Source organism: Dasypus novemcinctus, chromosome 9 (assembly GCF_030445035.2).
Source record: "Dasypus novemcinctus isolate mDasNov1 chromosome 9, mDasNov1.1.hap2, whole genome shotgun sequence".
Classification (NCBI taxonomy): Eukaryota; Metazoa; Chordata; class Mammalia; order Cingulata; family Dasypodidae; genus Dasypus; species Dasypus novemcinctus.
In genome coordinates this window covers 13,976,210-14,003,980 of record NC_080681.1, presented here as the reverse complement: position 1 = coordinate 14,003,980, position 27,771 = coordinate 13,976,210, and positions in this window count along the sequence as shown.

Here is a 27,771-nt window from a genome sequence, read left to right as displayed (position 1 = left end):
CTCACTCCACATAAAAAAGAATTGTAAATTACAGGCGTTCCCTGCCTGTATCAGTTTAATGTGCTGAAGCATTCCACCCCTCGGACATAAATTTCCATGTCTGCAGAGCCTCGTGGGTGAACCCGAATGTCTGCTGTGGGCTACGCCGGCTGACAGTTATACTGCACAACGTCGAGCCTTGACGGGGACCGTTCGTGGTGACAGGCTTACGTTAGGAGAGGTGTGCGTGGGGGTCATTTCTGTTTGGATACCCAGGACTCACTGGTAAAAAACCAAACCAAACCAGCCAAAGAGGACCTTCACCTTACAGTATGAAATTACAGGACGTTAGGAAGCAGAAAAGGGGCAGAGAAGTTGCAAGAAGACAAAATGTAAATAGATGACAGCGCTGGAGAAAAGAGATGGAAATTGACGAAAGACAGCCTATGAAAGGGAAACTAGAGAGAAAAAGGAGAGAGAGAGAGGAGATGGGAAAACCATTAGAAAAAAGAAATCTGTAAAGAGAGATTTCGGAAGCTCAAGATAGAAGGAAGGAGAAAGAGCTGACACAAAAAGATGTAAGAGAAATGCATCAAGAGGGTTGGAGAGACAAAGAGCCTGAGCGGAGACTGAGGGGTGGGGGTGGGGTGGGGGGTGGGAGCCTTGGAAGCTGGGCGCCTCCCCAGGGCCGAGCCTCCCCAGGGCCAGGCGCCTCGCTTCTCAGGTTTCGCCAACACCGGGAAATCCAGGGAAGCCATTGCGGGCGCGTTTGTTTGCTCCAGCCCCGGATCTGGTGATGCCGCTGATTTGGATTTTTAAACAGTGGTCTTGCAGCCTTCTGGGCTGGGACGGGGGTCTGCTAGCCATCCTTAAACCTGCAGATTGGATTGAATTTCGATCACTTTGATGGTCCTATAATCGCCTCTCAGTTTCCTAATTTCCAATCCCCTCCACTGCGCTGGGGATTGAAAAGGGACTTTAAAGATGTCTTTGATAACATCTCAGGGGTACGTATTTCCATAACAATTTTCTTTACCAGATCGTTATGTGTAATGCGGCCCCAGATGTTCTGGGGGAGAAAAAGGGAAGCAGTCCCCTCTGTCCCAGCCCGCCAGGAACTGGGAATGGGCGCAGGGAGGCAAATTCAAATGCCGCAGGACGGGGTGGGGTGGGGTGGGGCGGGGGGGGGGGCCTTCTTTAACAGCCCCTCCCAGCCCCACTTTCTGAATCTTTCTCAGGGCCAGAGACCCATCCTTCACATGCAGCTCTGGCACCACAGGGCCCCTAGATGCCGCTTTCCCACCCAAACTCCCCTGCCCTAGTCCACTTCCATGCTCTCTGCTTGGTGACAGTTTGTGTCATCGATAAACTACTCTACTCTAGTCGTCAAATTGATTCCAGGTGGCCTTCCTCGAGAATTTTAACAGGCCCTTCTGGAGACACAGCCCTCTTAGAAGAACCAAGAGACCCTTCCCTCTTCCTCAGATGTTTATTGAATATCTACAGAGAGGGATGTGCAAGCCCACCACACCTGCCTTTAAAGCACGCCGCGTCCACGCTGCTGAGGAAATGAGATGGGCGTGCAAATAACTTTGGCAGAAGGCTGAGTGAGTGTGAGGAATGCAGGAGAGAGGTGTAATAAAGTGGCGATGGTGTTCAAAGGCAGGCAAGACGACGGGCTGCGGCCATCTGGGAAAGCTTCACGGAGGAGGTAGCATTTCCTCTGGGTTCTGAAGAAAGCACGGAATTCGAGTGCCCGATGCCGAGGGGAATGTCCGGCACGCTGGCAGGCTGATGGGAGAGATGTTTGGGGGCAAAGGCACTTTTTGGTGCTTCCTCCTGACTCAGACCCAGGTAGTTGTTGGAGCAAGGTTTTCTCATCCGGGTCAATGCACCCAACATCTGTTGGCGTGGGCCCCACATGGGTCACGTGCTGGGTGTGGGTGCACAGGAGTGGAGGAGACAGGTTCCTGCTTTCACGGGACCTGGTCAACAGAAATCCCAGGGGTGGCTCGGGGCTGCGGAAGCAGTGAAAGGGGAGGCCAGGCAGGCAGGGGTCGGTTCCCCGGCCCGCTCCAGCCAGCCCCGGTCTACTTTTTAATGTGTTGGGGATCCAGGTAAAGTTTCCTTTGGAAGAAAATGGGGGTTCTTCTGATTAAAAAGAGGGGAAGAGGGGAGCGGATGGGGCTCAAGTGATTGAGCACCTGGTTCCCACATGGGAGGTCTGGGGTTTGGTTCCCGGTGCCTCCTAAAAACAAAAGAAACAAACAAAAACCAACTCAGGGGAGCGGCTGTGGCTCAGTGGTTGAGCGCCGGCTTCCTGCATGCGAGACCCCAGGTTCCATCCCCAGCCCTGGTACCTCAAAAAAAAAAAAAGTAAGATGCCCCGTTTACAGGTGCTTATGCATTACGAAAAACAGTTAACTAATGAATTGATGAAATAAAAGCAGGAGAATGTGTCACAAAGCAAAGACGATGGTTAGGCCCTAAACCAATTCTAGACCCTGAGTTTCAAGCTTTTTTTTTTTTTTTTTTTTTTTTTTTACCATCCCAGGCCTCAAGGATCCCAAGTTCCCTGCTGTGCTCCCCTGTCTGTCTGTGTCATCAGGCCACGTGGGGCAGGCTGAGGCCACTGCTCCCGCCTGGTCACTCAGGCTGCCACCGTTTGCCCTGGCATCATCTTCCCCCACCCAGTGCTTTCGGAGTGGCTGTATTCCACTATCCCCAGAAGACTCAGGGTCCCATCCTAGTGGTTCCCCAAAACCATCTTCCAAAGATGGGTGTCCCGAGGGCTGAGTGAGCCACAGTCCGGAATCCCTCCGCCACCGCGGCTATACTCCTTGAGCTGCAATGTGACGCAACGCCACCAGGGGGCAGGACCGAGACGCGGGGCTCCGCTCCCGGACCGGGGCTGGACTGTGCTGTCCGCCCGGGGATGAGCTGAGAATCCACGCTGAGCGCCGCTCTGCCGGGTGTGCGGGGATAAGCAGACACAGCTCCTGCCTTCAGGAAGCTTACAGTCCCATGGTCACAAGGGTGATATAATCGCCACTCCTTCAGGGGGCAGAGGAGTCTGTCGGAGTCATGGCTGGAGCCCCCAGCCCCTTCCTGTGCCCACCACTCGCTGTGTTTCTAGCCCCCCAGCCCCCGCTGGCTTCTCCAGCTCAGCACCCCAGGATCCCAGGCTTGGCCCTGCCTCCCCGAGATGCCCCGAAACAGCACACACGGGCTCCTTGGCCATTGCAGGCTCCCTGCGGGGACAGGATGCCGAAGGGCCAGGCCAAGACCCCTCAGCTGGGGGAACAAGCCCGCTCCTGCTTCCTCCCCAGGGACCATCTCGCCCCAGCCTGGGCTGGGGTCTGCCGTGCTCCCCACTCCCACTCCCTAGCTGAGAGGGCAGGGCGACTGCACTCAGGGACCTGGCGTGTCCCCGCGTGCAGGTGTGTGTGCGGGTGGGGTGGTGGGGTGGGCGAGGGGCGCCCCCCACCTCCAGCCTGCCGTGGGTGCCCCAGCCCTTCAATGCAAAGACTCGTCTAAAGCACCTGCCCTGCTCGGGTAAGGCAGTGGAGTGGACACGCTCCCCACCCTGGGCGGGGCGGCCCCAGCAGCCGGCCCCAGGGGCCCGCAGGGTGGGCAGGTGGCAGGGCAGGCGGGCTCTGACCTGGGATTTGCAGGATGAGCCATCGGGGACAGCGGGGGGCACGGCTGGCCTTTCCCCGCTGACTCCCTGGTCTTGGCCACGTTCTGTTAATATCTGTGGGATGAATAAAGGCAGCAGGAGAGGTAAGATGAGGTGGTGGGTGGAGGGGGTGGGCTCTGGCATCCTCTAGTAGGGGCTGCCCCCAGGGAGACCACCCAGCCCAGGTTTCAAGCAGAAAGTCCCTAGTCCTGGGAAGCCCCTCTGCCCCGGGCAAACTGGGTCACCCGGCTGCTCCTCTCCCTGGGAAGGGCCGCGCAGTTGGTTCCTCCAGGGCCCTCCCCTCCCGGCCCTCCTCCCTTCTCTTTCTCCCCCGCCAGCAGGGCCTCCTCTCAGGTCTCTGGGGTCCAGCCCTGCCCCAGCCGTGACCCCCCCAGCCCGACCTTCGGGGCTGCCCACTTCCCTTTCGCCCGGCCGGTCCTGATAAGGAGACTCGAAACAGGTTTGCCCTTTCACCCCCGCATATCTCTCCGCGGAGCCCGCGGGTCCCCGCATCCTGGGTCACATCCTGAGAGCCCTGCGCCTCCCCCGGACTGTGGGCCACCAGTCTGAGGAGGGAGAGGCATGGGGACAGAGCGTGCCTGGGGAGATGGGCCTCCTGGGCCGCGGGTCCTGGGTCCCCTGTCCTGGGGCTGCGCGGGCTGACCGTGTCCTCCCCTGGAATTTGACTGACACTCTTGATGGAATTGGCCGGATGTTTCTCCTTCCCGAGAGACACAGCCCCGGGCCAGGCAGCTGTGCCTCCCTCGGCCCAGCTGCAGCTGGGGGTGCTGAGAACCGGGGGCCACACTTCCTACTCAGGGGCGAACACCGGGGCCAAAGGGTCTCCAGAGAAGGGGCGTGGTGGCTTCTGCCGAGCAGGCCACCCGGACTCGCACCTGAATTGCTTCTGCCCTCGCTCCTCCCTCCTCTAGCTGTGGCCCCCACGCCCACCTGCTTCCCCCACTCCTAATATTCGCAGACTCTGGGGTCGGCCCACGCCACCTGCTGCCCCAGGCGGAGCCCAGACCCACCCCTCGGCGTCGAGCAAGTCACCGACCAGAACTTCCGTCCCCACGAGTGAGATTGTGGTCGGTCCCCGCTGTTATTTTGAGCGCTCGCTGTGATCTTTTTGCTCATCAAGGAAGGCGTTTCAGGGAAGCGGACTTGGCCCAGTGGTTCGGGCGTCCGTCTACCACATGGGAGGTCCACGGTTCAAACCCCGGGCCTCCTTGACCCGTGTGGAGCTGGCCCATGCGCAGTGCTGATGCGCGCAAGGAGGGCCCTGCCACGCGGGGGTGGCCCCCGCGTAGGGGAGCCCCACGCGTAAGGAGTGCACCCTATAAGGAGAGCCACCCAGCGTGAAAGAAAGTGCAGCCTGCCCAGGAATGGCACCGCACACACAGAGAGCTGACACAGCAAGATGACGCAACAAAGAGAAACATAGATTCCCGTGCCGCTGACAACAACAGAAGCGGACAAAGAAGATGCAGCAAATAGACACAGAGAACAGACAGCTGGGGTGGGGGAGGGGGCGGGATGGAAGGGGAGAGAAATAAATTTTAAAAAATAAATCTTTAAAAAAAAAAAGGGGGGAATGGGGGGGGGAGCGATTTCTCTCGGCTGGGTCGTGGCCCCGCCTGATTTGATCTCTCGGCTCCACCAGGAGCCCCGAGGGCCCGAGGTCTGTCCAGGAGGACGCCGGCCAGCGCATCCTTCCCACTTTCCTCCTGGGCCTTTCTGGAGGCATGTCCTGCTGCGGCTGCATCCGTCGGCCTTGCCGGGAGAAGACAGACCCAATGGCTGGAGACGAGGCGTCACGTCTTCTGGGATGTGCCCAGAAGAGCCGGACTCCCAAGGCATCACCGTGGAAGGATCCGTCCCCCTTCCCTCAGCAGAGCGGCGGGGCGTGGTCCGCGAGGACGTGAGAAGGCCCGAGCTGCCCGCCTGCTGCCGCCGCTCCTCCGGCTCTGGCTTCCGCTCAGCGCGCACCGCCCAGTTGTGGCCTGTCCAGCTGTCCGTGGGTCCTCCCGCCTGCGGGTCTCACCGCGTCTCGGCCCTGACGCGTCCTAGCAGAGCAGCCCGCCTGATCTCCCCCCAGCGCCGCTTCTCTCCCACGTTTCCCCGCGGTAAGGGCCCGCCTTGCTCCAGGTCTCAGGGGGAAAGCCCACTTGGCTCCTTTCCCCACAGCCCAGGTCCCGTCCATCTGTCAGTACCCTTGGCCGCACCCCCCAAAGCCATCCAGAGTCCAGGGACTTCTCCCTACCTCTGCGGGCACCTGTCTGGACCACCGCGAACGCCCCCTGGCTGGTCCCCGTGCGCTGTCCCGTTATCCTACCCACCAAAGCCGCAGTATCCATTTACAGCTGTCATCGGATCCGATTGCCCCTTCCCTCCAATCCTCTAATTGCTTCTCACGACACTCAGAATAAAATCCAAACGCCTTCCCTGGGTCCCGCTCGCCTGTCCTTTACCTCGCAAACACTCTGCCGGTGAGCTCCAGCCCCAGGGGCTTCTCTATTGCCCCAGCGCTGCATCCCGCCTCAGGGCCTTTGCACCTGCTGCTCCCTCCACCTGGAGCACTCCCTCCCCTGATCCTCACTCCTTCACTTTATTCAGGTCTCTCCTTAGAGAGGTGTCCTCCCTACCTGGGACAGACCCCTTTCCCTGTCCTTCTCTAGCCCCTCACCCGGCTGTATTTCTCTTCATAGCACTCATCACTATTGACATTCTATTATATATTTGTTTGCTTATTTGTTCACTGACCGTCCCCTGCATGAGAATGTAAATTCACAAGAATGGGGGCCTTGTCTAACTTGGCCCCATTACCTTATTCCCACAGTCTAGAATAGTCTTGGGAATAAGTGGCAGTCAATAAATATTACTGAATAATGAATGGGAAAATATAGAGCCTCTGAATAATAAGTTTGTCTGAGAAAACAGTAGCACAACAATGGAAGCTATACTATAAAATATAATTTTATTTTCTTTCTTTGAAGTTATTTAATCTCTTCTTATCTGTCAGTATTAAATTGGCAGCTGAACTTCCAAGTAACAATAATGAATACCATTTATCGAGTAAAGACTCCATGCCAAATACAGTTTGGTGGGCTTTGCACCTATTAGCTCACTTAATCCTCACAAGTGCTCACTGAGATAAGTATAATTATTATCCACATTTTAGAATCCATGACGTGTGGCCCCAAGTTCATGGGTTTAATTTCAGGCTGTTCTGCCTCTATTTATTTTTCCATTGAGGTATAATTTACATAAGCAAGGAGAGCTAATCCCAAGTGTGCAGCTCAGGGGATTGCTATGTCCTGACACGCCCCGATCTGGAACTAGAACTTGAGCAGCACCCCCAGGTCTCCTTGTGCCGTCCTTAGTTCCCCCAAAGCGAACCCTTTCCTCACCTCTGTCACTCTCAGTTGATTGGGGGAAGGACTGTCTTTTATTTTAATCTCTTCTTCTTCTTTTTCATATTAAAAGGACTTTCATTTTTTTTTTTTTAATACCCTTGCGTGGTGAAAAGTAAGACACTGAAATAGAATTTCAGAGTCTGCTAATACAAATCTGGGAATCAGCAGTTTAGCGTGCTCTACCCCACCCCACTCGGAAGTGCCGTCCCGAGCCTCTGGACTGAGGGGACAGTGAGCTGCTTGGGGGCAATCCTGCATGTTTGTCACAGTGCTGGGCCTGGCCGGCGTTTAGCGCACCTGCTGGTGGGCCCACGGGGTGATGGACTGGACCTCTGCGGAGGCCGAGCTGCCCTTGAACCTGCAGAGAAGCCTTCCTCCGTGCGGGGCAGAGACGCCAAGCTGCTGGCCGGTCAGGCAGGTGCCCCTGCTGCCAGCCTGATGCCAGGACCCGCCCACCGCCTTCGGGGGGTCCCGGGCTGGGCCCGCCCTGCACCCACCTCGACTCCCATGGATGCTCACCGCCCTCCATGACCCCATCTCCACCCCCACCCTCACCCTGAGGCCCAGGCCTGGCCGCCTTCCCTGCTCCCACCCCACGTGTCCCCTCTTTCTGGCCCGCCTGTCCCTCTGACCTTCCTCCTCCTCCGTGGCACTGGGGTGGGCCGGTCCAGGATGTGGCACTCCAGGGCCGGGCGGTTCATCGGGCAGGGCAGGGCGCAGGGAGGGGGAGGGAGAAAGCCGCAGGGGACTCTTGGCAAGCGGGCTGGGTCCCACCTTGAGGACCGAGAGCTCCGTGGCCCCGGTCAGTCCACCTCTCACCTTCTGCACACACAGACACAGAATCACTCACCACTTCCCAGCGGAGACCTGGGAGGGGGCGGTAACAGCCGAGAGGATCTCAGTGCCCAGCCCCCTCCTGCCACAGTCCCCAGCCCCCTCCCCAGCTCCTCCCCAAGCCTTTGAAATGCTCAGGAGCACCTGGAGGCCAAGGCATGTTTTTGTTTTAATAACTACAGCATAGAAGAGAGAGATAGGAGGGGAGAGAGAGCGAGCGAGGGAGAGGGAGAGGACAGTTTGAGGAGGCGGCGTTGGCTGTCCAGCACTGGGTGGAACAGAGAGGGGCCGGGGAAAGGCTCAGAGGAGGGGGCCGTGCTCCTCTCCAGGTGGAGGCTCCTGGGGGCGCACGGCCAGGCGATTCGGGGCAGCCCTGGCTTTACTCCGGGGGGGATGCGGAGGGGCAGATGTGTACAGCCCGAGGGTGGGCCGTGGCGGGGACGTGCGACCCTCGGCTGTGCTGCCCACTCCCCTCCACCACGCCCCCCGCAGCCAAGGGCCTCACCGCTCCCCGGCTTGGAGACTCAGGGGCCCCGCTCTGCACGGCCAGGATGCCCTCGCCGCCGCAGCGGCCTCCCGCTCCCGTCTACAACCCGCTCAGAACTCACCGACGCACATCCCCCGGCCGCCCGACTTCCAGGGCCCTTCCCCAGGTGTCAGCAGCAATTTCCTGGCAGGCCTGGTGACAGGACCCCGAGCCGGCCCAGGGGAAACTCAACCCCTGGTGTCAGCAGAGGGTGTCCCGTGGGGCCCGGGGACGGGGCTGAGACTGTGCAGAGCCAAGCGCCCGAGGGGCCCGTCCCCACCGCGCCCTCGTGTCCACACGAGACCCAGGCTGCTCTGCCCACTCCGCCTGCACCCAAGAACCCTGGCAAAGCGTCCAAGCCTGGAAAACGTCACCCACGCCCGCGAGACCCGTGGGCTCCCACTCAGGCACAGCTGCCCCTCCCCACAGCGGTGTGAGGGCCCTGCCTTGGGGAGGGGCATGACAGCCTAGCCCCCCCCCCCACTCTGGCTGCAGCGCTTGGAAGCATCTTCATCCCAGGCCCCCCAGCGGCCAGCGGGTCACACCTCTGTGTCTGGCTTCACCTGCTGTTGGGGTGGAGGGCACCCACCTTCTCCGCTGGCCAGAACGCCCCAGGGGGAGGACTGGCCTCCAGTGGCCTCTGTACCGCTTCAGGGCAGCAGGGCTGCTTCCCAAGGACGGCGTGGTGCTTGGGGGGGGGGGCACTGGGCGCCGGCATGCTCTGCTGCCCTCCGCCTCCCAACACCTTTCTTTGCTTTGGCAGCTGACGGTGCACCCCGGGCCCCCGCTGTGCTGGATGCTGGGCACCGTCTCTGTTCTCAGAGGACCCAGAGTGTGGTGAGCAGAACAGAAAGGAGAAGACAGCTTGTAGAGGGAGGTACAGGCTGCAGTGGTGGGAACGCGGGCTTTGGGTCAAGCATTCACCCCGTGGTCGTGCGCCAAGAGCCTGGCAGATCTGCCAGTGGCACACTTAGCAGGGTGCATGAATCTGATTGCCTCTTAACAGGCTAGGCGGCAGTGGACACTTACGAATATATATATTCTAAATTTAGTTATGCATTATTTGCATAGGCACGTTTTCCCGGACAACGTGAGTGTTTCAATCACTTGGCACAGAGCAGGTGCTAAGCCAAGGCTTGCTGCACGGCATTAGACGTTTGACCACAAGATGAGTGGCCTCCTACCCACCAGGACGGCTATTCATTAAAAATGGAAAACAGCCCACGTTGGGGCAGTTGGCACTCCGTGGCTGAGCACCTGCTTCGCATGCACGAGGTCCTGGGTTCGATCTCTGAGACCGTCTAAAAAACATAAATAAATAGCACATGTTGGTGAGGTGTGGAGAAATCGGAACCCTGTGCACTGCTACCGGAATGCAAAATGCTGCGGCCTCTGTGGGAAACCATTTGGCTGGTGCTCAGGAAGTTAAATATGATCCAGCAATCCTACTTCCCGGGCTGCACCCCAAAGACCTGAAAGCAGGGACTCGAACCCACACCTGAGCATCAGCGTTCATGGCTGCGTGATTCACAATGGCCCAAAGGCAGACAACCCACGTGTCCATCAGCGGTGAACGGATAAAAAAATGTCATACACCCATACAATGGGATCTTACTCAGCTGTGAAAATAGAGTGGGGCTCTGATCCGTGCAACTGCATGGATGAACCTGGAAGACGACACGATGCCTAGAACAAGCCAGATTCAAAAGGACAGGCATGTAGGACTCCGCTTAGGTGAGATAACTAGAATAAGCAAAGCCAGTGAGACGGAAAGTAGATTCGAGCTTATCAGGGGCCAGGGGGCCAGGAGAAAGGGGCGTTGTTGCTCACTGGGTGTAGTTTCTATTTAAGGTCGTGAATATGTGTTGAGAACGGATGGTGGTGATGGTAGCACAACATTGTGAATGCGCTGAATTGTACATATGAAAATGGTTAAAATGACCAATTTTGTATTATTTATATGTTACCACAGTAAAAAAGAGAGCGTGATGGAGAGATGGGGAGATCTCATGGTTGGAGAGGAGGTTTGTAAGTCAGGGTTCTCCAGAGAAACAACTAGCAGTACATATACATGCATAATTTATTTCACATTTCTATAATACAATAATATATCTTACATCATTAACATAATGTATATGATATATATATGCATATATATATTTGGTTTTTTTTGAAGACTTATTTTTTATTTTTTATTTATTTCTCTCCCCCCGCCCTGTTGTCTGCTTTCTGTGTCCATTTGCTATGTGTTTTCCTGTGTCTGCTTGGATTCTTGTCAGTGGCACCGGGAATCTGCGTCTCTCTTTGTTGTGTCATCTTGCTGCGTCATCTCTATGTGTATGCAGCACAACTCCGGGCAGGCTGCATTTTCATGGTGCAGGGCGGCTCTCCTTACGGGGCGCACTCCTTGCGCGTGGGGCTTCCCTGCGCGGGGACACCCCTGCGTGGCACGGCACTCCTTGCGCGCATCAGCACTGCGCGTGGGCCAGCTCATCACATGGGTCAGGAGGCCCTGGGTTTGAACCCTGGACCTCCCGTGTGGCAGGTGGATGCTCTATCCGTTGAGCCCAATCCCCTTCCCAATATATATATGTATATATAAAACGATATTTGTTACAGGAATTGGCTTGCAAGACTTTGGGGCTTGGAGAGTCTAAATTGAAGGGCAGGTGGCAAGCTGGACACTCTGACCAAGGTGAAGTTGAATTCCCTGGGAGAAGCTGCCTGGCTGAGGTGGAGCTAGAAATTCTCCTTTCTGCCTGCTGCAATCCTCAGTTCTGACTTTAAGACCTCCCCTGGCTGGGTGAGGCCAGTGCCTTGCTGAGAGTAATCTCCTTTGTTGATTGTAGATGCAGTCAGGCAAGGTGGAATCAACTGCCTCTAGCTCCAATTCCATCTATGAAATACCCTCCCCGTCACAATCAAGCCGCACTCGTTTGTTGCCGTGTCGTTGTAGGAACCTGCCTCCAAAGGGCTGGCTGCGTATGCCTGGGCACTGTTGTGTGCTCTGCGCTTGAGGCCGGCGCCTTGGTTTTCGGAGTTGCCCTTCCAGCGGTGGCTGCTGCTGTTGGAATTCATCTCCGTGGTCCCAGGTAGCCCGGCCCCTCTCCTTAAGCAGCAGAAGAAACTACAGCTGAAGATGGAGCAGTTGGCTCAGAAATGCCCGGCAGTTTGAGGTCCAGATCTCCCACTCTAAGTCCCTGCCCCCCTATTATCTAGGGTAAGCATTTATTAAATATTTATATCACGCAAAGCCCCAGACTGTGCCTCAAGCTCCAAATACAATAATACAGTTGTTCCCAGACTTGTGGGCCAATCAAAAATTGCTTTCAATTGAAGGAATGGCCACAGGTTTGATGTTTCCTATTTTGCCAAGAATAGATTTTCTAGAAGTCTTGCTTTTATGTTTCATAACAAGCTAGAACGTCTTAAACCAGAAAAGGAGTGGTATCTTCTCAGATTTTAATATGAAGTGTAACCATATAAAGAATTCCCTCTTTCTCCTTTACTCAGATGCTTTACTCAAAGCGTCATCAGGGGCCAGAGCCCCTCTGGGAACCTGGACTGGAGGCCCCCGAGCTGCCCCGAAGGAGCCCACCCTTTGACTAAGTGGGTCAGGGGCTGACCCAGAACTTCCGCCATCAGTCTCCCGTGGGACAGGGGGCCCACCGCGGTGGAGTCCGGTTGCAGCATGAGCTGAGCCAACTCAGGCCCTTCTCCTGGTGCCTGGGACCCAAGCAGGAGGGTCCCGGGAAGGGCGCCTCTGCGAGCCCTGCCTCAACTTTCCCGCATCGTTGGTTCCATCAGTCTGGCTGCTTTAACTTGAGAACTAGCCTGAGGCTGTTGGACCCCCCCAAGGCTGGGGTTAGGGTTGGAGCTCCTGACGCTCAGGCGCCTGCGCCAGCGTCTTCGCTCATTGCCTGTGTGAGCTTGCCCGGGTCCCGGCACCTCTCTGAGCCCCCTTCCTTGGCTCCCAGGACTAAAATGAGCATGGCCATTAAGAGAGCAAGCGCACCGTTGTACGGCCACAGAATCTTCTCCTTAAGTAGTTGCTAAATCTCGGGATTCCAGAACACCCGGATCACATCCCATCATGCCATCCTACAGACGAGGAGATGGAGGTCCCCAGTGGCCTCTGGGGTCACACAGTGAGCTGGCACAGCTGGCGCTGCGAGTCCTTCCTCCACACCCCAGAGCCTCAGGGCCTGCCCTGAGCCTGACGTCTGCCCAGGGCTGTCATTTGTCTCCTGGTCCTCGCCCCGACCCCTCCCTTTTCCATGGGGTGCTGCCCGTTGCCCTTCATGCCAGCAGCTGTCCCCCAGGTGCCGGCGCCCATGGGTTTGCAGTCCCAGCCCGGAGCGCTCCGCTCGGGCCCTGTGGCCACCCGGCAGGGCCCTTCCCTCATTGGGGCCGCTCGGGCCTCCCCCCCTTTCCCTGCACCAGCGCTCCAGCCCCGGCCGCTCCAGCCACTCCGCAGCAGCCCTTATCTGCCCGGGGATCTGACCTGCAGATGCACCCCTGGCCCAGCGAGCCGCCACCCCACCCGGCCTCCCCACCCGGCCTCCTGCCCCGGGGCCCCGCTCCCCTCTGCGCGCCTTCCCTGGAAAAGCCCCCATGTCTTGAAGCTGATTAAAACAAACACAGCGCCTATTTTCGTTCTTAATCCAATTCTGCGCTGGCCAGGCTTGGGGAGGGAGGATAGGATGACAGAGGCACATTCCCGGCCGTGGCTGGGGGAAAGGACAGAGCCGGTGCCGCTGCGCTCTCCCGGGCGGGGCGCCGTCTGCCCGGGCTGGACGCGGCCCTCCCCGGGGACCCTCGGCTGCTGCCAGGGCCTGCTGGAAGGGGAGGCAGCGGCCCGTCCTGCGGCAGCCGGCCGGGGGGGCTCCCAATACAGGCCTTCATTCTCTCTGGCCTGGAAGCCAGACAGGATCTTCTTGTCTCAGCTGGCCCCTTCCCGTGACACCCCTTCTCAGTCTTGGCCTCGGGGGGCCCCCCAGGCGCTGCCCCCCGCCGTGGACGCCTTCTCCTCTCGAGGGCCAGCCTCTCACGCCCCTGAGAACTCCATGACCGCATGAACCGGGGGCTGTGCCTCCGTCACCCCGAAGTTCCCAAGGAAAGGACCGCCTGGCGCAGCGTGCGGAGGACGGGGCAAGTCCAGCGGTGGCGCCTGGGGACGCCGGAGGCCGAGCGCCTGGCCAGAGTCAGGCTCTGCCCCTTACCGGGGGTGAGTCACTCCATCTCTTGGTACCTCGGTTTTGTCATCTGTGAAATGGGTATCGTGGTGGTCCCTACCTCATGCAATCGGTGTGGAGATTTGTGTGCTTAGAACACAAATACCAAGAAGGGGACATGGGAACCGCCTTGGCCCAGTGGTTAGGGCGTCCATCTACCACATGGGAGGTCCGCGGTTCAAACCCCGGGCCTCCTTGACCCGTGTGGAGCTGGCCCATGTGCAGTGCTGATGCGCGCAAGGAGTGCCCTGCCACGCAGGGGTGTCCCCGCGTAGGAGAGCCCCACGCGCAAGGAGTGTGCCCGTGAGGAAAGCCGCCCAGTGCGAAAGAAAGTGCAGCCTGCCCAGGAATGGCGCCGCCCACACTTCCCGTGCACTTCCTGTGCTGCTGACGACAACAGAAGCGGACAAAGAAACAAGACGCAGCAAATAGACACAGAGAACAGACAACCGGGGGAGGGGGGGAACTAAATAAATAAATAAATCTTTAAAAAAAAAAAGAAGGGGACGTGGCACTAGACCGCGTTCTGTACCAGATATTCTTTCTCTCTTTGGTGTGTGTGGCATAGTTTATACGGCATCGTTTTTTAAAAATTTTTTAAAGTTCACCTTTAATATGAATCCACGTCAACACCAGGATACTTTCACCAACAATGCCACGGAAATAAATTTTTTTTTTAGGTACCAGAACCTCATATGTGGGAGGCTGGTGCTCAACCTTGAGCCATGTTACTGCCCTAGGGAGCCTCGATTGTTAGTGTTATTACTGAAGGCGATGGAGGTAATCTGAGATCCATCGTGCAAAAGCTGTGTGGTTTTTAAGCAAACCCTGCTTGTTCTCTGGGCTTCCGTTTCTGCGCTTGTAGGATGGGACCAAGCCCAACCTCACGGAATGGTTCATTTTTAAAAATTATTTCAATTTTTAAACAAAGCATGGTTGTGAGGTTTAAATATAATACTAAACACGGAGGCTTCTCCCACTGTGTGCGGCGTGAGTTTATTGGATCCTAAAACTGTGTGATTTGGGGGAATGGATGTGGCTCGAGCGGTTGAGCACCTGCCTCCCACGCGGGAGGTCCCAGATTGGGTTCCCAGTGCCTCCTGAAGGAAAACAAACAATGAGCAGACACCAAGTGAAAACAAACGAGCAAAACAACGAGCAGACAGGTGAGGGAGCCAACTTGGGGGAGCCGATGTGGCTCAGTGGTTGAGTGCCAGCCTCTCTCACATGAGGCCCCACGTTCAATCCCCAGTTCTGGTACCTCAAAACCAAAACCAAACACAAAACTGTGTGATTTCATTGTCTAAAGAAAACATAAGAGTGGCGGGAAGATGATTAGATCAGATAAAAAGAACGGGAAGAGGGGAGACAGAAAGGGGACACCAGAGGCTAAGAAAGAGGCTAAAGAATGAGTAGGAAAGGGAAGAATGAGGATGAGAGAAAACTTAAAACAAAAGCCCGACAGAGCTGCAGCAGAGAGGAGAGTCAAGGAGGCCAGGTGAGGAAGGGGCCTGGAGAGAGGGGCAGCGGGTGGACCCTGGCGAGGGCCCTCGGCGTCTGCCTCGGGAGGTGGGCTTGGACTTCTCCCTGGCAGTGGGCTGCAGGGGGAGGCGGCGGCGAGCAGCGGGGGGTCCTGCCCGCTCCCTCCCCCTCCCTGGAAGGCGCGTCAGCTCCCAGGCGGGGAGGCCTGCGCTGTGCCACCCTCCCTCCTCCAGTCCAGACCTGGGCAAGGCGTCCAGACAGGTGGGCTCAGAGCACCAGTGGCAGAGCGCCGCCCTGGGCGCTACTGGCCCAGGAAGTCCCAGTCCTACGTGGAAGAGAAGCCTAACAATTCTTTTCTCCAAACCTGTAGCAGTCTAGGACTTCATTGACTTTGGGCGCTAAATTTTAAAGACCCATTGTTTGATTCCTAGTCTAGACAGCTTGCTTGCCTGGCCACCTCCAGAATGGGCCTGCGTACTTCTCTTTTTTTTTTTTTTAACCAAAGATTTCTTTTATTTATTTCTCCCCAGCTTCCCTTGTTTGTGCTGTCTCCTCTCTGTGTCTGGTCACTGCGTGCCCTCTGTGTCTGTTCATCTTCTTTTTAGGAGGCACCAGGAACCACACCCAGGACCTCCCATGTAGGAGGGGTGTTCCCATCTGCTTGAGCCACATCCGCTCCCTGCTTATTGTGTAGCCACATCTGTTCCCTGCTTATTGTGTCTCCTTGTTGCGTCATCTTATGGACTCATCTCACTGCGCGAGCTTGTCGCATCAGCTTGGTGTCGTGCTCACCTTCTTTAGGAGGCACCAGGAACCGAGCCTGAGACCTCCCATGTGGTGGGCAGGTGCCCAGCTGCTTGAGCCACATCTGCATCTCCTGCATACCTCTTATGACAGGACTCTCCGACCCCTTTAGAAGTGGTTGCTGGGCCCCTTCCAAGACTGACTTCTAGTTTATGTGGCTGCATAGCAAGAGGTTGACAAGTAAAAATAGGTGGGCCTGTTCTGTGCCCACCTGAAGGACAGGAGCAAAGCAGAGGGGGCCCTAGCAGACTGCCGGGGGCCCACAGAGGGTGGGTGGCTCTCAGCCTGGCTTTGCCGGGTCCTCCTTGCCTCCCGGGGTCCACAGGTCTCTCGGGCTCCGGCCCCATCCAGGGGCTGTGACAAATGCCCACATCATAGCTGGGGACCAAGCTGCATCCCTAGGGCAGGGGAAGGGAGACTGGAAATGGCCTGTAAAAGCCCCAGGCTCCCCGTAAACCCGGAGCGCGGCTTTGAAAGCCCGACGCACTTTTATGGGCTAGTTAAGGCCTTCCTGTTGTGTCGCCGGGATTTAAAGGAGGTCAAGTGGGGCAGAGGGGTGAGGTGAGGCCAAGTGCAACCCTGTCCCCTGCCACTCGGCAGGCTTTTCGGGGCCCTGGGAGGAGCAGGGCAGCCGGGGGCTGTCACACCCCATTTACCAGGCAGGGACTGAGAGGCTCCTCCTTGATGCCTCGAGACCCGGAAACAGTCCCCTGGGACAGGTCAGTGACAAGACAGCCGCCGCTTCTAGGCCAGCGGGGGGAGGAGGCCCTGGAGGTAGAGGCCAGGCTGCCTGTGTGGCTTTTATTTTCTAATATATTTTCTTTTTTTTTTAGGAGATACCGGAGATCGAACCCAGGACCTTGTATGTGGGAAGCAGGTGCTCAACCACTGAGCGACATCCACTCCCCGCGTGTGGTTTTTAAGCATGGAGGAACTGGAAGATCCAAATGGCTTCTTTAGGAGAGATGTTTCTGCAGTCATTCTTTTGTTTTTTAAAAAGATTTTATTAATTAATAATTAATTAATTACTTCCCTGCCTGCTGTTGTTTGCACTCGCTGTCTGCTCTCTGCTCTCTGTTTGTTGTGTGCTCATCTTCTTTTTAGGAGGTGCTGGGAACCAAACCCAGGACCATCCCACGTAGGAGGGAGGCACCTAATCGCTTGAGCCACCTCCACTCCTGCTTGTCGCATCTCTCGTGTTTCCTTATTGTGTCTCTTCGTTGTGTCATCCTGTTGCGCCATCTCACCGCACCAGCCTGTTGCGTCGGCTTGCTCTCTTGCTCGTCTTCTTCAGGAGGCACCGGGAACTGAACCCGGGACCTCCCACGTGGCAGGCGGGCGCCCAACTCCTTGAGCCACATCTGCTTCCCTCTGCGGCCCCTCTTGGCCGTGGCCTGTGCCTGGTGCTCCCTCGACCCCATGGGCTGGGGTGCCACCCATCGGCCTGCCTTCACAGACACCGAGTGAACGCAGTGCCCCTGAACTTCACCTTAAAAACAGCTACAGAAGGGGCGTCGTTCCCGTCCTCTTGGACGGATGAGGCGCAGAGGCTTACTCTTCCCTGTGGAAGGGCTGGGCTCAGCAAATCCGAGGCGGGGAGGACCCTCCCTGTCCCTGCTCTTCCACAGCCCGCTGTGCTTGTCCCCACAGGGTCGTTTAGAGCCGCGGGGCGTCCCTCCTGTGCTGTGAGCACCGGGCCGGCTGAGTGGAACTGAAGGACAGACCCGGCGCCCGCTGCTGCCCGCCTCCTCGGGGGTCCGCGTGGGCCATCCCATTTCACCCTTCCCTCCCCCGTGCCGGGGACGCTGGCACCCTCCCCACTCGCAGTTCAGGAGGGAGAGAACCAGCACCTGCCAAGGCCTCCTGGACACGGCACGTGCCGGCTCTCCTTCCCTTCTCCCTCCCTCCGGGGTAGCAGCAACCCCAGTTTATAAGCGAGGAAACTGAGGCCCAGGTCTGGGCACTGGAGGAGGCGCCCAGCCGGGGCCCCTCCCTGTCCCTTACTTCCTTTGAGCTGTCGCTCTCCTAACCGCCTCTGTTCCAGGAGACCGCGGAGAACCCCGCCTTGCTGAGTCACGGGGCCCCCCTTTGCCTCTCACCCTTCTCCTGGTCTCAGCAACAGCCGCACGCCCTCAGCCCCTCTAGTCGCCCTCCCCTGTGCTCCCTTCACCCCCGTCCATCCCTCCTGGCGGTCGGCAGCCAGGGCCGCCTGGGGTGGGGCCGGGGGGCCCCTGCACCCAGGCAGGAGGGTGTCGGCGCTGACCCTGCCGCGACCCGCGTCCCCCGCCCGCCGTCCCGTCCCGTGGTGTCCGCCGCAGCCCCGGCCCTCCGGCGCTCTTTCCTGACGCTGTCCCTCCCCTCTGCTCCTCTGTGACCCTGGTGAGTTTTCCCAGGTCTGGGCAACCAAACATTGCCATATGGGGGAGAATTACATTTCCTGTATATGTGTCAAAATATCTGAGCGGATGTGAAATAGATCAGACATGTATAAAAATAAACTTTTACGGGGTGACTGACTACACCCCTCCAGGGCAAACCAGCCGTTCCCTCTTCATCTGGGGCCCAGAAACTTGGCTGGGGCCTCGGGGACCACTCCCCATGCCCAGCACCCCCCCCCAGGCCCATCCTGCCTCATTTCCTTCCACTTCGGGGTCCATGGGCGTGGGAGCCCCTCCCTGGTGGGCCTGAACTCAGCGAGTGACCCCTCCGGGCTCGTTTCTTCTGGGCGGGGACCCTGGTAGAGAGGACAGGAGGGTTTCTTCTGTCCAGCCACCCCTGCCTGAGTTCACTGAGAAGGCTCGGCAAGGTCATCTTGTCCATCCCCCTGCCTCTGACTTTTTAAATTAAACAGGGCTCATCCTCTTCATTGCTAGTGGTTTGCAGGAAGCAGCATTCCCGTCCTCCAATCAGAAATTTCTCTGTAAATATTATCCTAAAGCCTTCCCCATCCAGGCCCTGCACGTCCCAGAAGGAAGCTGGGGAGGGGTCAGGGGTAAGGGGGCGCGTGAGCGGGAGTACCTGCCTTTTGCGCAGTTCGGGAGGTGCCTGCAGCAACCACTCTGTGAGCCCTGAAGCAGGTTCGAGAGAAGGGCCTATCTACAAGATCCCAGTCTTCCTCTGGGCTCTTGGTTTTCTTCTGGAAAAGAACCCGGACCGGTCACGACCTCTGCCGCTGCCAGCCTTTGTCCCAGGGCCGCAGAGCCGGTGCCCGGCACACAAGCCGAGCCGGGACCCAGGGCGCGGGGCTGTTTTCCATTTCCCCACCTCTTCCCCTCTGGGCTCCTGGTTAACATCTGGTGCGCCTGGGTCACCCCGTGTGCCTCTCCCACCCTGCTTCCTGGCCCCCGGCGGCCGCTGTGGCGCACCTCTCGCTGCTGACAGCCCAGCGTCGATGGGCAGCTGCCGTCCTGCCCGGCAGCCGGTGTCCAGGTCTCAGGCTCCAGGACCGGCCCTCGCCCAGCTGCCCGCCCACTGCTCCGGAGTCCGTGTCTCAGCTCCTTGCGTCTGGGCCGACTGTAAGGGCCAGAGACGGCCTCAAGCCAGCAGTTACTGAATCTGAGGTCCTGGGCTCTGCTGGGTGGGAGGGGAGAGAGGCAGGACGGGTGGGGACAGGGACAACAACCAGCCAGCCCCCAGCCCCCTGCTTCACAAAGCACGGCGCCTGCACGGCCGCAGAGGGCCTGAGTCAGGCGGGCTGAGCGTGGATTCCCTCGGGGCCAAGCGCCATCTGCTCCGAGACGCCCTTGTTGAGCCAAGGACAGGGACGGAGACCTTTGGAGCTCCTCTGAGAAGATGATAAGGAGGAAGCTCTTTGGTTGAAAGTAGTCCTACCGACTCCATGTAAAACCTTCTCTACTCTCACACAGTTTACCTGACAAGGACGTGGAGTCTTGCACAATTAGCACCTGTTATAAGCGGGAGAAAGGTTTGTGTATGAGGAGAGCATTTTCCAAGAGCTGAAAATGAAAAGTAACATAAAAGGGCCCAATTGCACTTGATGTAGAGACACGGTTGTGTTTCCAGCATTCCACACATGTTAGTTTTGTTCTGCTCCTCCACAGCCAAACACCCGGTCTCCTGGTTAATGTCTGTTGAGTGTCAGAATGAGGTCTTGCCAGAAGTCTCCCTTTCTGTTTCTGCATCCCTCTTTCTCTCTCTCTGGTCTTGTCTCTGCCACTTGGCCTCTCTCCCATCCCTCTGCCTCTCCAGGCTCCACAAGGGACAAGTTCCAGAATCCTGTGTCCCCTGACTTAGCCTCCCATCATCCTCCAGGGGAAACTGAGGCACAAAGAGGGTCCCCCCCAGTCCATTGGCTTTGGCCAGGAGCTCTGCCAATTCATGTCTAATGATTTCCATCCTCGTCCCAACTTTTATTTTACTTATGAGATTTAAGACTGTTATCACTGCATCAGCGCTTTTATTTTTCTATTTTTCATCCACTCGATAATGTAGTATGGCCAAAATGCAATGAAAATAGCCAAATAATTGCAGAGGTGAACACAACTGAAATAAAACTCTTGACTGAGAGTCCAAAATGTTCATGAAATACCTCATGAAACCTTGCATTTGAAAGACACAAGGTGAGTTAAAAGTGTCAATGTGTCTTCTATGAAATATGGGCGATCAGAAGCTCCAAAAATAGGAGCTTGCTTAAGTAATGATGGTACAATGAATGAGATAAATGCAATTGGTGCTTAGCGCAGTGCCTGGAGAATAGGGAAGCTTCAATAAAACACAAGCTCTGTTCTTGTCATAGTCCTTGTATGTTGGATATTGTATGACCATCACAAAGACTATGTGATTTTGCCACGCTATGAAATTAGGATGTGATCTCTACTAAGATCAGGGACTCTGATTTGCCATGGCCTAGCAGAGGGCCTGGCACACAACTGGGTCACAATAAATACTTTTTGAATGAATGAATGCAGGATAATCTTTTGAAAAAGGCAGACATTTGTATTTATAGGAAAAAAAACCTAGAAGGGTATATATCTAAATGCTTCATCCAGGGGTGGGATTAGGGGTGCTTGAACTTTCCTTTTTATTTTCTGTATTTTCTGAATGCCCCCTAGTAAGCACATTCAGTGCTTGGCATGTGGTCCCGTAATCGGCGCTGCTCAGACAAACACAGCCCACCCACACCTCCTGCTAAAGGAGACTGGCGACCTTGCACGAAACATACATATGCACACACCAAAAATATTATCTGAAATTCAAATTTAACTGGCCACCTTGTTTTGTTTTTTTTAAAGGAGGTAACAGGGATTGAACCCAGGACCTCGTACACAGGAAGCAGGCGCTCAACCACTGAGCTACATCCACTCCCTTGTGTTTTTATTAGATGAATCTGGTAACCTCACCCTAGGTAGCCCATCTGTAAACTGACCAGAGACCTGGCGCTGAGACCGAAGCGAAGCCGCTCAGCTCAGCTCTTTCTCGAGGGAATGGGCACTGAGGGACTAGAAGAGACTGAGGCCATGAGAGGTGGGAGCTGAAGCTTGAGGGTCATTCAGGACCCTGGTGGCCACGACAGGTCACATGCACACAGCAGTGATGGGAAGCCAAGGAAGTCCATCGAGCCAGCGCGTGGGCAGAGCAGAGATGCCGAGAGCAAGACTGCGTGGCCCTCAACCAAAGAGGGAAACCTGTCGCATGGCCTCCGTTTCTGAAGGCTTTCTGGCTTCCCCACAACCAGCCCCTCTCCTGGACAGATCTTGAGAGGAGACTGGAAGAGAGGCCTTCCCATCCACTGGGTCCATTGTTAGGAAATGACTGCTGAGAGAACCCTAAGTCCTGATACTCCCAAGGAGGGAGTGAGGGACAGTGTTTTGGAGAGGCCAAGGGAGGGGCAGGGCTGACAGCTGGTTCATGGCTTCCTCGACCTTCTCCAGGGCAAAGACCCCACATGCCACTCCTGCCAACCCCCACCGTGCTCAGGCTGGTTCACTGATGCAACACGCTCCCTCTCTGACCAGGAGGCCTGCCCCTGCCCAGACATTTCATTCTTAAAGGGGTCCCAGCTAGTGAACATAATGGGTTGACTTGGCTGTGAGTCCCAGGAGCATTTATGAGAGGATTGATTTAATGTACAAAAAAGTAGTCCAGTGTGATATTCTTCTAGCCGAGGAGGTGTGGCACGGCAGAAGCTCTTGAGGTCGCATTGGTGAGCCCTGGGATGGCCATCAGCTGGGATTTCAGACTGTCGGTCCAGCAGCTGGTCACCTGGCTCGGCTCAGTCGAATGAGTTCTGAGAGCCCCTGATTGGGCCCAAGTTTTCACTGGTTGACATTTGCTGCCCCAAGGAACATCCAATCAGCTGTCGGTTGCGTTAGAATTTTCTCCCTCTTGCTTTGGCCACATCTTCTCGCATGTGGTTAGTGCTATCAGCCGGTAGAGCAGGAAGTCAAATGCTACACTCATTAGCAATCTGTCCGGCCCAATGCTCCCCTGTCAATTGGACTCTGTGTTAGGGCTCTCTAGGGAAAGAGAACCGACAGGAGATATCCATAAATAGTATGAGATTTTATACAATTGTCTCATGTGACCACGGGGATGCACAAGTCCAAATTCCGTAGGGCAGGCTGCAAGCCAGGGGCTCTGATGAAGGCCCTCATCGAGTCCCCTAGGAGACGCTGGCTGTCTGAATTTGAGATGGGAATTCTCTCTCTGAATGCGGAAGTCACTTTTCCTTTTAAGGCCTACAACCTATTGGATGAGGCATCACTCATTGCCGATGGCAGTCTCCTCAGTTGATTGTAGAAGTAAACAGCCGCCTATGCAAATCAACTTGATGATGTTTAAAAGTCCAGGAAATGTCCTTGTATTACAATTAGCTCAGTACTTGCTTGACCAGACAACCGGCATCATTACCTGGCCGAGTTGACCCATTAGCCTGACCGTCACAGACCCCCCTGGGGTTGGTCAAGCCCAAATCAAATCCAAGCCTCCCGCCTCTTTTGCTTGGCTCTAATTAGGTCCTCCTGACAGAAGCCTGTTTCGCAGGCAGCTCCGTCCTCCCAAGCTCGGGCTCACCCTGCCTGTTCCCAGCCGTCTCTTCTCTTTTCCCTCTGGACCTCCATTTTGTCCCCAGCATTCTTTGTGGCAAAGGTCATGCAGCTGGTTAGATACCATCTTCCCTGGCAAGAGCCCGTCTTACCTCAGCTGAGGGAAAGGAGATTATGGGAAGAATCTCATCCATCAACTGGACTTTGCACCCTGAGACCAACAGCGGTGCTGAAAGGATGAAACAAGCTGTCCTGTTGACAAACCAGCCTTCGCGCCTTTCCCCACTGCTCCTCCAGGAGCCGTCAGCGGCCTCTTCAGTCCGGAATCAACGTGGCCGCTTCCTTAGAGCCGCCGCAGTCTTCCCCACCCAGATCCCGCTGGGGCCTGGGAACGCCAACGGGAGCGGGAGGTTTCAGCGCAGGGCTCTAAGCGCGCCCTTGGGTTTTTTTCTTTTTGTTTTTTTAAGTTTTTGAAAATTGATGTAAGTATACATAGCTTAAAATTTAACATAACCACTTGTAAGTATACAGTTCAGCGGCATTAAGGGCATTCACTATTTGGGGCAGCCATTGCCGTGATTTCCGGAACATTTTTATCATCCTAAGTAGAAACTGAGTACCCATTACGCAACAACTCCCCATTCTCCCCTCCTCCCAGCCCCTGGTAAATTCTGTGCTACTTTGACTCTATGAATTTACCTGCTCTAGGTACCTATTTGTTCTTTTGTGTCTGGCTTATTTCACTTAGCATCCCATTTTCAAGGTTCATTCAAGTTGTCCCACGTATCAGAACCTCATTTCAAGGCTGAATAATATTCCATTTTATCATATACCACCTTTATTTTTTTTAAGGTACAGGGGGCCAGGGATTGAGCCCAGGGCCAGGGATTGAGCCCGGACCTGTCTGTGGGAAGTTGGCCCTCAAGCGCTGAGCCATATTGGCTTCCCTAAGTTGTTGTGTTTTTTTTCCATTAATTTTGCTTGTTGTTTGTTTTTGTTTTTTAAGGAGTCATGGAGAACTGAATCCAGAGCCTCCCATGTGGGAGGTGGGAGCTCAACTGCTTGAGCTGCATCCGTTCCCAAACCACGTTTTGTTTATCCATCTATTGATGAGCACTTGAGCTGCTTCCACTTTTTTGGCTGTTGTGAATAATGCTGCTATGAAAGTGGTACACAAATATCTGTTCAAGTTGCTGCTTTCCATTCTTTGGGGTATATACCAAGATGTGGGATTGCTGAGTCATGTGGTAATTCTACACTGAACTTTCTGAAGTCCTATCAAACTGTTTTCTACAGCAGCTGCGCTATTTTACATTCCTACCAGGAATGTACAAGGGTTCCAGTTTCCCACCTTTTTTTTTTTTTACTAATAGTCATTCTAGTGGGTGTGAGGTGGTATCTTATTGTGGTTTTGATTTGCACTTCCCTAATAGATAATAGTGTTGAGCATATTTTCACGTGCTTTTTGGTCCTTTGTACATCTTCCTTGGAGAAAATTCTATTCGAGTCCTTTGCCCATTTTTAAATTGGGTTGTTTATCACCGTTGGGTTACATGAGTCCTTTACATATTGATTGTCTTCATTTTTTTTTTTTTTAATTTTTTTATTTTTTATTGACTTTGTAATAATATTACATTAAAAATATATATGTGAGGTCCCATTCAACCCCACCCCCCCACCCCCCCTCTCCCCCCCCCCAACAACACTCGTTCCCATCATCATGGATTGTCTTCATTTTTAATGCATCATGTTTTATCTTTGCTGCAGGGCGGAGGGTTCCTGCTACTCTTGTTGAGGACATAGATGTGCAGGGAAGGAGTCGTCCCTGGAGGAGAAGGGCGCCTATCAAAGCTGTCCCCGGGTGGGCTGGCACGTCCTCCAGGACCCCTCTGGCCCTCAGCTGGGTCTCTGCAGCTGCCCCCATTCCACATGACCTGGGAGACCAGTCATAAATCTTTCTATGGGTCCATAAATCTTTTCTAGATGTGAATACATCCTTTTTCTCATTGTTTCAATCAAGACACGATTATAGATTTTTCAAGAGCACTTTCTTAGGCAAACAAGAGAGAAATAATATCCAAGAAGTAGAGGAACAGTTGATGAGTGAAAGGGCACTAGTCCTAATGGGAGAAGAATCTGCCCCACATGGTTCACCTGTCCTGGCTTATTAGCCTCCAGCTTCCACCACCTCCAGCCCTCCCCACTCCTGGACACAAATGAGGAAGGCCATTTCCCATTTGGCCCCAAAGATTCCTCCCAGGTCTGTAGCACTATTTGTACAGGTGCCCCACTCAGCCTCCTGGAGGAATTTTTTATTTGGCCTGGAAGAAGGGGCTTAGTTAGCCCCTCCATCCTGCCTGGGAGTCATGGATGAGCGGGGGTCGTTAAGGCTGGTTCTGTTCAAAGCTCTCTTCTTGGAACTTCTCACATCTGTCCCCTTTTCCAGGACTGAAGAAAAATGCTTCTTCCCCTGCCTCACATGCCCCTCTGCTCACCTGCCAAGTCCAATTACAGTCTGAGCACTACCTCTTGTTCCCGGTAAATGTGCAGAGCAGAGAGTATTCCCCACAGTCTAGTGCAAATGCATATGTTTAGCGTGCAAGCAGCATTTGTGGAATGTAAGCTCGAGTGCAGGAAAGAATAAGCAACCCTGGGCCCAGGAATGCGAGCCTGCTCTAGTCCACACTTGTTTCAGTTGGCTACAGGCTGCCAAGGCACTAGAGCAGAAATGGATTGGCTTTTACAATGGGGATTTATTAACTGAGAAGCTTACAGTGCCAAGACTGTGGAAGTGTCTAAATGAAGACACCATCAGGAGATGCTTTCTCCCCGAGCTGCAGCCCTGGCCGATTGGGCACAGGGCGGCACCTGCTTATCCCCCCTCTCCTCTGGGCCACGTTGCCTTCAGCTTCTGGCTTCAGTGCCCTCGTCTCAGCTTCTGTGGTCCATCGATTTCAGCTTCTGGCTCCCAGGACCTTCTCTCTCAGCCTCCAGGTTCCTCTCTGTCTCTGCAGCTGGTTTTCTGTATCTGCAGCTTTTTACTCCTCCCTCTATAAAGGACCCCAGGAAGAAGATGAAGACCCACCCTGGGTCACACCATCTAATCAAAGGCCCTTAACTGAAGCAATTGAATCCAAAGGTCCCACTACAATAGGATCAGCTTTAAGAGCAGGATTTTCTGGGGGCCACAAAAGATGCAAACCACAACAGTGATCAACGATGCGTCCCCTGTCAAGGAGACGACTTGCTGAATTGCAATCCCCGAGGGCTTATAGTATCTAAAATGTAGAGTACGTTCAGCACACTGAGTCTAAATGTACGGCCACCGTCGCACGGCCACAGGCCAAGGCAGACTATTTCTCAGCAGCCCAAGTCACACAGCCCAGCATGCCGAGCGGTCGAGGAGACGCCCATCGAACATGACCGAAGCACCCCTCACTGAGAGGGCAGCAGCCAGGGCTCCCCAGGGAAGGCACCGAGGGAGGCAGGGGCTCAGCCCTTGGCAGCAGCGCTTAGAGGCAGCGTGGGAAAGAAAGCCCCTCTGCTGCGGCCGGCCTGGGCCGCAGAGCACGTGCAGGCTTGTGTGGACGTCCGCGCGGGCCGGGGCGGGGGCTCCCTTGGGATTCCTGTGACTGTCCTGCAGGGATAGAGGGTGCCGTGTATTGAACTCAGGGTTGGCCCCCGTAAAGAACAGCTCTGTGGAGGTGGCTGCCCCTGCCCGCTTTACTGGGACCAACACCTGCTCCCCCTTCAGCCTCACCTCTCACTCCACTCCACCTGCACCCATTCTCTCCTGGGTGCCCGGCACGCTCGCTCTCCCACGTCTCCGCCTGGGCTGGGTCCCCGGTGGGATGCCCTCCTTGCCGTCACCACTGGGCACCTCCTACTCCTCCTTCAAAACCCACGTCGGGTTCCTCTCTGCCTTGGCGCCCCCACCAGCTAGAGTCAGGACTTCCTTCCCCTCCAAGGTCAAGTTGAGGCACTGCGCTAACAGGACGAGGTTAAGACTCTGTGTCCCCTGGGGGCCCTGGGGAGGGGGCAGGGATACGCTTCCTACCCTCCGTTCCTGCCTCGTACCAGGCACCGCCTGGGACTCAGGGCGGGTCCGGACGTCGGTGCCGGGCTCCTCGGCCTAGCCGCCCGCAGCGGGGTCCGTGAGGGGCCGGCGGGGCTGACCCAGCTCTGGGGAGCCCGGGTCGGTCGTCCTTGGTGCTCTGGCCAGCTAGGTTCGTTTCTGCGGCTGGGGCCTGCCAGAGAGACCGCCAGTGACATCTAGTGGTCGCAGCAGCGGCAGCCCCGTGAGGCTTTCCGGAAGGTGGAAGCCCGGGGTAGGCTCTGGGCAGGACTTCTGAGCTGCCCCCGGCTGGTGTCTGATTTCAGGCCAGGGCAGGGCTTTTTGGTCGTCTGGTGCGAGGACCAAGGCCTGGAGCCGGGGCAGGGCCAGGCCTGCAAACACGAGTCCTGGGTGGCTGTGGTGCTGAGCCCTGCCGCACCCGGGCTCAGGCCCACCCGCCTCAGCCTCAGCTCCCAGCTTCTGGGGAAGGAGAGACTTTGGGGTACCCACCGGAGCAGCACAGATCCACCCCCTGAGAGAGCCGGCGCCAGCCAGAGGCTGAGGGGCTGAGAATGGCCACCTGCATTTACTGAGCACCCACTGCGTGCCGGGCACTGTGGGAGAGTAGCTGGGGCACGGGGCCACCTGAAGAGCTGCCTATCCTGCCCTCAGCTCGGGGGGCACGGAGGTGTCTCTGGGGACGGCTGCCGCTGGACAGGATGGCAGGTAGCCCTTGCCACGGGGCTCTGCATCCGCCCA